Source organism: Nomascus leucogenys, chromosome 17 (genome assembly GCF_006542625.1).
Source record: "Nomascus leucogenys isolate Asia chromosome 17, Asia_NLE_v1, whole genome shotgun sequence".
Lineage (NCBI taxonomy): Eukaryota > Metazoa > Chordata > Mammalia > Primates > Hylobatidae > Nomascus > Nomascus leucogenys.
In genome coordinates, this window is record NC_044397.1 from 81,610,223 (window position 1) to 81,621,048 (window position 10,826).

The 10,826-nt window shown below is 46.5% G+C and overlaps 1 pseudogene; it reads left to right on the forward strand.

The window, feature by feature from the left end:
- The first annotated feature begins 5,052 nt into the window (after positions 1–5,052).
- Positions 5,053–6,347, forward strand: LOC100587734 (annotated as a pseudogene).
- Positions 6,348–10,826: the final 4,479 nt, after the last annotated feature.

Sequence of the window (10,826 nt, forward strand, 5' to 3'; positions counted from 1 at the left end):
AAGCAACACCTAAAGAACACTTTTCAATGATTGAATAGCACTGGAACAAATAGTGCTCTATTTGGAAAAGAAATGAAATTGGACTCTTCACATTATACACAAAAGTCAATTTCAGGTAACTAACAGACACTTTTTTTATTTTTAAGAGACAGGGTCTCACTTTGTTGCCCAGACTGAAGTGTAGTGCTGTGATCATAGCTTACTGCAGCCTCAAACTCCCAGACTCAAGCAACCCTCCCAAGCAGCTAGGACTACAAGCATATGCCACCAAGCCTGAGTAATTTTTTTTAAGAGAAGGGATCTTGCTGTGTTGTCCAGGCTGATCTCAAACTCCTGCCTCGGCCTCCCAAAGTGCTGGATTACAGGAGTGAGTCATGATGCCCAGCTGAAACATAAATTTTAAAGGCAGAAGAATGAAGCTATCTATTTGCAGACTTTAAAGTGAGAAGGAAAAAAAAAGAAATAATGCTTTTATTGTTTTTAAAGATAATATAACAGTATATTGATCTCAAGGGTAAGGGAACAGACTTTTTGAACTAATCCAAAAAGCACTACCTAAAATAGGAAAATAGATAAATTTGACCACATTAACATTAAGACAGCCAGGCGCAATGGCTCATGCCTATAATCCTAGCATTTAGGGAGGCTGAGGCAGGCGGATCACCTGAGGTCAGGAGTTGAAGACCAGCTGGCCAACATGGTGAAACCCCATCGCTACAAAAATACAAAAATTAGCTGGGCATGATGGCAGGTGCCTGTAATCCCAGCTACTCAGGAGGCTAAGGCAGGAGAATTGCTTGAACCCGGGAGGCAGAGGTTGCAGTGAGCTGAGATCGTGCCATTGCACTCCAACCTGGGTGACTGAGTGAGACTCTGTCTCAAAAAAAAAAAAAAAAAAAAAAAAGCAAACAAACAAAAAACATTAAGACTTGGTTTTATCAAATTACACCATTAAAAGGGTTAAAAGGCAAGCCTCACAGATGATTAAGAAATTTACACCATGGGCCAGATGCAGTGGCTCACTCCTATAACCCCAGCACTTGGGGAGACCAAAGAGGGTGGATCACCTGAGGCCAGGAGTTTGAGACCAGCCTGGACAACATGGTGAAAGCCCGTCTCTACTAAAAAATACAGAAATTAACCGGGTGTGGTGGCGGGCGCCTGTAATCCCAGCTACTCAGAAGGCTGAGGCAGGAGAATTGCTGAACCCAGCAGGCGAAGGTTGCAGTGAGCCGAGGTTGCGCCATTGTACTCCAGCCTAGGCGATAAGAGCGAAACTCCATCAAAAAGAAAGAGAGAGAGAGAGAGAAAGAAATTTACAACATGTATAACCAAGAAAAGTCTTGTATCTAGAATACATAAAGAACTACAATCATTAAGAAAAAGAGTTGAGGCCAAGCACGGTGGCTCACATCTGTAATCCCAGCATTTTAGGAGGCTGAGGTGGGCGGATCACTTGAGGCCAGGAGTTCAAGACCAGCCTGGGCAACGTGGCGAAACCCTGTCTCTACTAAAAATACAAAAACTAGCCCAATGTGCTGATGCATGCCTGAAGCCAAGGTTGCAGTGAGCTGAGATCACGCCACTGCACTCCAGCCTGTACGACACAGTGAGACTCTGTCTCAAAAAAGAAAGAAAGAAAAGAAAAGAAAAAGAAAAAGAGCTGGCTGGGCACGGTGGCTCACACCTGTAATCCCAGCATTTTGGGAGGCCGAGGCGGGCAGATCGCTAGGTCAGGAGATCGAGACCATCCTGGCTAACATGATGAAACCCAGTCTCTACTAAAAATACAAAAAATTAGCCAGGTGTGGTGGCACGCGCCTGTAGTCCCAGCTACTCGGGAGGGCGAGACAGGAGAATCACTTGAACCCTGGAGGCAGAGGCTGTAGTGAGCCAAGATCGCACCACTGCGCTCCAACTCCAGCTTGGGCGACAGAGCGAGACTTGGTCTCAAAAAAAAAAAAAAGAAAAAGAGCTGAACAGGCTCTTAACTAAGGAAGAAATCCAAATAACCAATAAACATATGAAAAAGCATTGACCTCATATGAGGACAAGAAAATTTAAATCACAATGAGAGAATAACATGCCACCCACCAGAATGGCTAAAACAGAAAAAGATTGACGATTACAAATGTTGACCACAGTGGAGCAATGGTAATTCTCATACTTTGCCATAGGCAAAGTAAACTAATACAGCAGTTTGGAAAAAGGAACAAGCTACATTCGACAATAGAGATGAATCTTAAAAACTTAATATTAAGAAAAGGAAACTATTCACAAAATAATATATACTGTGTTATTCCATTTTTGTAAGGTTCAAAAGCAGGAAAAAAGAATGTGTACTTAGGTGTTAAAACTGTAAAGAAAAGCAAGGAATTGATCATCATAAAAGGGAGGTTAGTTGCTACTTCTGAGACCAAAGGAGCCCTGTGAGGAGGGATTTGAGACTGCAAAGAGGGAATGGGGTTGTAATTCTACAAATCTTCTATTCCTTGGTATGGGTGGTAGTTACACTGCTGTGGGCTTTGTAATAATTCATTAGAGTATGTATTTATTGTTTATGCATTTTTCCACATATGTGTTATGTTTCCCAGTTAAAAAAATAAAAGAGTAGGGGTCTGGAGTCAGATTGCCTTCATTCAATTCCAAGCCCTACAACTGTGTAACCTTGGGCAAGCTCCACAGCCTCTCTAAGCCTCCGTTTCCCATCTGCAAAGTGTAATAAGAGTACATCAAAAGGATATTATGAGGATTACAATGAGAATGTGAGCTGATGTGTATAAAGTAGTTTTCACAGTACCGCCGTCCCTTGGTATCCATGGGGGATTGATTCCAGGACTCCATAGGATAACAGAATCTGCGGATGCTCAAGTCTCGCAGTTGGCTCTCCGTATCCACAAGTTCTGCATCCACTATTATCATTGTAAGCACACTAAAGCATTAAAGAAAGGCACTGAAGCAAGTAACTTATGCAATGGTCCTTTATGCTAAAGTATGTATGTTAAGCCAATGGCCTATATTTGATTCTAAACAACTCACTATTCACTGTTTCCAAACACTTGTAGTGGTACTCAATAAATACATTGTGGCCGGGAGCGGTGGCTCACGCCTGTAATCCCAACACTTTGGGAGGCCGAGGCGGGCGGATCACGAGGTCAGAAGATTGAGACCATCCTGACTAACACGGTGAAAGAAATAAGCCATTTTCTATACGCCTGTTATATGCAAGGCACTGCACTCCCTTGTCACTTGTTAATTTACAAGAAGACTTGCCGGTCCAGGGAAAGGGAGAGGGCAACAGGGACAAGGTTTGTGGAGGACGGCAAACTGCACTCCACGTGCCGCGGGGCTGCGCTTGCGGAGACCGGGGTTCTGATGCCTGGCGCCGGCTGCCGGGTAGGGGCGCGCGTCCTGCGCAGTTGCCGCGCGCGGCCTCCTCGGGCTTCAGGCCGGGCCAATCAGGAGGCGGGCGGGAGGGGGCGCGGCGCCGGGAGGGAGCGGGGCTGGGTCGGGCTTCGCCGTCGGCCGGCCAGCTGGGAGGGTGCCTTTGGCTTCCCCACCCGCCATGGAGCAGCTGATGTTGCCTCCCGGCGGCGCGGCGGCGGTGGACGAGTACCTGGAGTACCGGAGGTGAGGCTGTGGCTCCGGGCCTGCTCCCCGCCGCTGCGAGGGGCCAGGATCCCTGGGCTGGGGGCGCGGGCAGGGGCCCGGCGGGCGTCCGCGAGGGTTCCCAGAATCTGTGCCTGGGCTGTTGGAGGAGGCCTAGATGAATTCCAGTTTAGTCTTTGCCTAATTAAATATTGTAGGGCCACGCAGTTCTATGCAGTGATGAGTCTTCCGATGCCATTTAAGAGGTTCCTCTGCTCCCTTCCAAGAAGGATGACTAACTCCAGACTGATATAGAGGTCCAGCCGTTCTTTAAATGGCCATTGAAAACATGCACATCGAGTACTCGGGGCTATAGAAGTTAGCATACATCAAATTAACCCAGTAATAGGGTCAACCGTGAACTTCTGAACGCGCTCCCCACCCCGAGGTGTTGGTTTTAGGAGAAAGGCACCGACTGGTGTTTGGTGTTCTAGAGAAACCCCTTCCGAAACTGGAAACGTAGCCGCTCCTTTGGCCTGAGGACACGGTTCATTGTCCTGGGTCCTGAGAGAGGATGGTGCACCTGCAGCGACGCCCTCTTTTTTCCGCTTCCTGGGGTTTTTGATGGGCGGATGGGAAGTCCTGGAGAGGACCGCCTGAGGACGCGGAGTTGGGGCGGGAGGACGTGTGTGTACAAGCAGAGGGGAGACGCTCCAGGCTCGGCCAGGGAGGCCGGAGCGAGGGACAGGGCCTCCTCTGCGGCATCGTGGACGGCCCAGGTGACCCAGAGGTGTGCGCGCAGACGGCCCCCCAGCTGACTGCTCTCCCCTGCTCTGACTGCCCCGTTGGTGTAGTTTTGGGTAACCCTTAGAACTGCCTGGAGATTCTGAACCAGAAGAATAAGGGCTAGGAGCTTGATGGGGTCAGTTCCCACGCCCGGTTCAGGGTCAGAACAACCACCATCCCGTCCTCGCCCAGAGCAGAGCCGGGTCCTTGAGCCTCCAGTTCTCCAGAGCTTTTGCCTGGGAGCAAGTTGCTGGAGCTGGTGTTGACTGATAACTTGGATATTTAGATATGTGAATTGTGGGCCTCCAGTTGACTCTTGCCTAGCTCCGAACATGTTAGGGCAGACTGGTGGGAAATTATGTATTTATTTAATCAGTTATTCGGTTCCTTTGAAGAACATGTTGCTTTAGCAACCCCCAAAGTGAACCCAGATACGCAAGACTACTGATTGTTACATCAGAGTTTTTGAAAACTCCAGTACTCGAAACAGGCCGACAGTTAAGGAGAGGCGCGCAGGACTGAAGCAGAGCCCGAGAACGGGGCGGGAGGTCCCAGGGTCCCGGGTTGGGGGGGTGGAGCAGCACTTCGTCGCCGCGGGGGTGCCAGGACTCCGGCCGCAGTGCCGCCACCATCATGGACTTCCTGCGGGACAAGCGCACGGGCCTCGCCGCCAGAAGGATGCCTCATCCTCGAAGCTACCATTCCTCAGAGCGACGCAGCCGGGGGAGTTACCGTGAACACTATCGGAGCCGAAAACATAAGCGACGAAGAAGTCGCTCCGGGTCAAGCAGTAGTGACCGGACACGACGGCGCCGGCGAGAGGACAGCTACCATGTCCAGAGGAGGCGCAGCCGGACATTTAGCTGCTCGTCTTCGCAGCACAGCAGCCGGAAAGCCAAGAGCGTAGAGGACGACGCTGAGGGCCACCTCATCTACCACGTCGGGGCCTGGCTACAAGAGCGATATGAAATCGTTAGCACCTTAGGAAAGGGGACCTTCGGCCGAGTTGTACAATGTGTTGACCATCGCAGGAGTGGGGCTCGAGTTGCCCTGAAGATCATTAAGAATGTGGGGAAGTGTAAGGAGGCAGCTCAACTTGAGATCAACGTGCTGGAGAAAATCAACAAGAAAGACCCTGACAAGAACCTCTGTGTCCAGATGTTTGACTGGTTTGACTACCATGGCCATGTGTGTATCTCCTTGGAGCTTCTGGGCCTTAGCACCTTCGATTTCCTCAAAGACAACAACTACCTGCCCTACCCCATCCACCAAGTGCGCCACATGGCCTTCCAGCTGTGCCAGGCTGTCAAGTTCCTCCATGATAACAAGCTGACACATACAGACCTCAAGCCTGAAAATATTCTGTTTGTGAATTCAGACTATGAGCTCACCTACAACCTAGAGAAGAAGTGACATGAGCACAGTGTGAAGAGCACAGCTGTGCGGGTGGGAGACTTTGGCAGTGCCACCTTTGACCATGAGCACCACAGCACCATTGTCTCCACTCACCATTACCGAGCACCAGAGGTCATCCCTGAGTTGGGCTGGTCACAGCCTTGTGATGTGTGGAGTATAGGCTGCATCATCTTTGAGTACTATGTGGGCTTCACCCTCTTCCAGACCCATGATAACAGAGAGCATCTAGCCATGATGGAAAGGATCTTGGGTCCTATCCCTTCCCGGATGATCCGAAAGACAAGAAAACAGAAATATTTTTACCGGGGTCGCCTGGATTGGGATGAGAACACATCAGCTGGGCGCTATGTTCGTGAGAACTGCAAACCGCTGCGGCAGTATCTGACCTCAGAGGCAGAGGAACATCACCAGCCTTCGATCTGATTGAAAGCATGCTAGAGTATGAACCAGCTAAGCGGCTGACCTTGGGTGAAGCCCTTCAGCATCCTTTCTTCGCCCACCTTTGGGCTGAGCCACCCAACAAGTTGTGGGACTCCAGTCGGGATATCAGTCCGTGACCATCAAGCCCTGGGCCTCCCTGCATCTTTTATAGCAGTGAGTGTCCAGTCCAAGACACTGGTTCTTTTTTATAAAAGAGAAGAGAGCCAGAGTTCACTCCTTCCTGCTGGTTCTCTGTATACCTGTGAATATATGAAACAGTAAATATGAAAGAACTTGTACCTATCACTTCAACCCCTGCATTGTACATAATGCTATTCCATCCACACACTTTCCACCCTCACCTGCCCCCTCATACAGAGTTGGATGGGGGCCGAGTGAGGAAACCAGATGGCATCTACCCCATGTTTTATAAAGGAATTTTGTAGTCTTTGTGAAATGAAATAACATGCTTCATTTGACCCCCCCAAAAGAATTAGTTGGGCGTAGTGGTGCACACCTGTGGTTCCAGCTACTCAGGAAGCTTACACAGAAACATTGCTTGAGCCTGGGAGGCAGAGGTTACAGCAAGCCAAGATTAGGCCACTGCACTCTAGCCTGGGTGATAGAGCGAGACCCTGTCTCAAAAATTAAAAAAAAAAAAAAAAGTGAAGTGAGCCTCCCTAAAGGGCACCATTGTTGGGAAGGCCTAAATCTGGAAGTGCCTTCCACTGATCCTTCAGTGAGGAGTGCCTGACCCTTCATGGAAGTTCTCTTTTTCCACATAATAATAGTCCAAAAGGTTTCATATGGAGGAGTCTTGACAGGTCAGGGGAGGGAGAGGCCCAACCTGCCTCTTAGGGTTTGGTAGGGTTTGGGAATGTGAGAGAGGCCTGTTAACCATGAGAAAAACTCCTAGTCCAAAGTAAAATAAAGAAAAGAGTTTGGGCCAAGACAAATTATTTTAATTCTCTATGCCTTATGCTGGGAACTCATCTTGCCCCAATTCAAATGTAAGCCTTCCTTATAGAAAGTAATTTTTTATTTTTTTGAGACGGAGTTTTGCTCTTGTTGCCCAGGCTGGAGTGCAATGGCGTGATCTCGGCTCACCGCAACCTCCACCTCCCGGGTTCAAGTGATTCTCCTGCCTCGGCCTCCCAAGTAGGTGGGATTACAGGCATGCACCACCACTCCCAGCTAATTTTGTATTTTTAGTAGAGACAGGGTTTCTCCATGTTGGTCAGGCTCGCCTCGGACTCCTGACCTCAGGTGATCTGCCCCGCCTCAACCTCCCAAAGTGCTAGAATTACAGGCATGAGCCACCGCACCTGGCCTAGAAAGTAAATCTTAATCTTTAAAACTCCCAGATATAAAGGGCAAAAAGGCAAAGGTGAACATTCAAATAATCAAGATCATAATGACTATTATTTTTCCTAGGAGACTGAACGTCATGCTCACACACATTCAGTGAGATGGATTTTAACCAAACAGAAGACACAAATATGTATCTTTTCTCACTAATTTGCCTGTCTGCAAAAATTACCTACATTGTGTTCATTATTATAAAATTCAAAATAATTACCCCATGTAAAGTAAATGAAATGATGAATGCTATTTTATTTAAAACTCATTACTATAACTTTTTTCCATATAAGGAGCTAGGTTTAGAAATTAAAGTCTCCGAATAGGCCAGGCATGGTGGCTCATGCCTCTAATTCCAACACTTTGGGAGACTGGGGCAGAAGGATGGCTTTTGGCCAGGAGTTCAAGGCTGCAGTGAGCTATAATAGTGCCATAACACACCAGCCTGGGCAACAGAATGAGACCCTGTCTCTTAAAATATATATATAAATATATATATAAATGGCTGGGCACCGTGGCTCATGCCTGTAATACCAACACTCTGGGAAGCTGAGGCAGTTGGATCACCCGAGGTCAGGAGTTCCAGACCAGCCTGGCCAACACGGTGAAACCCCGTTTCTACTAAAAATGCAAAAAATTAGCTGGGCATGGTGTCAGACACCTGTAATCCCCAGCTACTCAGGAGGCTGAGGCAGGAGATTCGCTTGAACTCGGGAGGCAGAGGTTGCAGTGAGCTGAGCTTGTGCCGTTGCACTCCAGCCTGGTCAACAAGAGTGAAACTCTGTATCAAAAAAAAAAAAGTATATATATATATATATATATATATATATATATATATATATATATGTGTGTGTTTGATAAATCCCAAGGATAAAGTAATTTTACTTGGCTAATTGCAATTTCATAAACTAAAAGGACAAAAAGGAATAGCTGTGACAGACATTTCTAATGAATCATCTTTATTGCTGTAAACTCATAGAAAGCTGTTAAAATTGTTACTATAGTGAATAATAAAAGGAAAGTATTTTCAGAACTTCCAGGCCAAATTTGATGTGCCAAATTGATTCCAAAAACTGTAAGGGTAAAGGGACCCATACAAGACTTGAATTCATTCCTTCTACACCATCCCTGACATTTGAAGTTCATCCAGCTTAAAACAAAACAAAACAAAACAAAACACTCAAGTGATGGTAAACTCACTACTTTCAAAGGAACTTTATTTAATCTTCAGGAAACTTCATTTTTAAAGTTCTTCTGTATATTGAAAAGAAATCTTTCTTCCATCTACCTCTTGGCCTGAGTCCTATCCTTTAGGACCATACCTTCAAGAACAATTGTTCGTCATGCTCCCTCTGCATCTGCTCTTTTCCAAGGTCTATCAGGTTCTTTTTTTTTTTTTTTTTTTAAGAGACAGGGTCTCCCTATGTTGCCCAGGCTGGTCTTGAAATCCTGGGCTCAAGGGATCCTCCTGCCTCAGCCTCCCAAAGTGCTAGGATTACAGGCATGAGCCACCACACCTGGCTCTAAGGCCTTTCAGTTCTGAGGATGAGTGATTTGGGTTGAGTTCGGCTGTGCGGTTCTCCTGCCAGTCTTACTTGGAATCACTTATGCAGCTGCAATCATCAGGCAGTCTGACTGGGGCTAGATGGTCTAAGATGACCTCATTCCTTGTATCAAACACTGTTCTGAGCATTTTACTTGCATTATCTCTGTTACTTTCTCAACAACCTAGGAGATAAACCCTATTATTATGTCATATTAGAAATGAATATAGGTGAAAAAGAAATTTAAAAAAATAAAAAAGAAATGAATATAGTTGATACACTGAACAGGTGGGACTCAGTTATATTTGGAAAAACAACTGGCTTTCTTTTCTCCACTTTTCATTCAAACCTGTTCTAGAGGGATGATTTGCTTTAGAAGCAAGCCCTGTGACTTATCTGGTCACTCTTAAGATAATAAAAAGTCTGATTTTTGCTGGGCACAGTGGCACACACTTGTAGTCCCAACTACTCAGGAGGCTGAGACAGGAGGATCATTTGAGCCCAAGAGTTCAGATCCAGCATCCAACCTGGGCAACATTGTGAGACCTCCTCTCTCTTTTTTTTTTTTTTTTTTAAGAGATAGAGTCTCACTCTGTCACCCAGGCTGGAGTGCAGTGATGCCATCACAGCTCATTGCAGCCTCTAGGCATGAGCCACTGCGCCTGGGCTTTTTTTTCTCTCGAGACAGGGTCTGACCAGGCATGGGTGGCTCATGCCTGTAATCCTAGCACTTTGGGAGGCCAAGGTGGGAGGATAGCTTGAGCTCAAGAGTTCGAGACCAGGCTGGGCAACATGGTGAGACCTCATCTTAAAAAAAAAAAAAAAAAAGAGGGAGAGAGGGAGAGAGACACGGTATCACACTGTCACCCAGGCCACAGGCCCTCACCACAATGCCCAACTAATTTGTTAATTTTTTGTAGACAGGTTCTCTCCATATTGCCCAGGCTGGTCTTGAACTCCTGGGCTCAGGCAATCCTCCTGCCTTCACCTCCAAAAATGTTGGGATTACAGGCATCAGCCACCACACCCAGCTATATTTTTATTTTTTTTCTTAAATGTTTTTACGTACCCAGGAAAGATCTGAGAGAAGAGTCCTATTTTAACATTCCATCACGTGAGGAAAGTAAGGTTTTAAAATTTTAAATAACTTGTTCTAGGTCACAGATAATAAAAAGAACAATTGGATTCAAAAATTAATGTCATGGGTACTATGTTCAGTACCTGGGTGATGGGATCAATCATACCACAAACCTCAGCATCATGCAATATAACCAAGTAACAAACCTGCACATGTATCTTCAAATCTAAGATAAAAGTTAAAAAGAACGAAAGAAAGATATTCTTATTTTTCCTTGCAAAAAAATTAGCGTCTTATAAATATGCTTACAAATTTCATCTTGAGAGATTTAACCTATTGTTCTGGGATTTATTTTATTTTATTTTATTTTTTGAGACAGTCTTGCTCTGTTGCCCAGGCTGCAGTGCAGTGATGCCATCATAGCTCACTGCTGCCTTGAACTCCCAGGCTCAAGTGATCCACCCACCCCCACCTGCCCCTGCCTCAGCCTCTTGAGTAGCTAGAACTATAGGCATGCCCCTCCATATCCAGCTAGTTTTTTAAAATTTTTGTAGAGACAGGCTCTTGCTATGTTGCCCAGGCTGGTCTCAAATTCCTGGCCTCAAGTAATCCTCCTGCCTCAGCCTCTCAAAGTG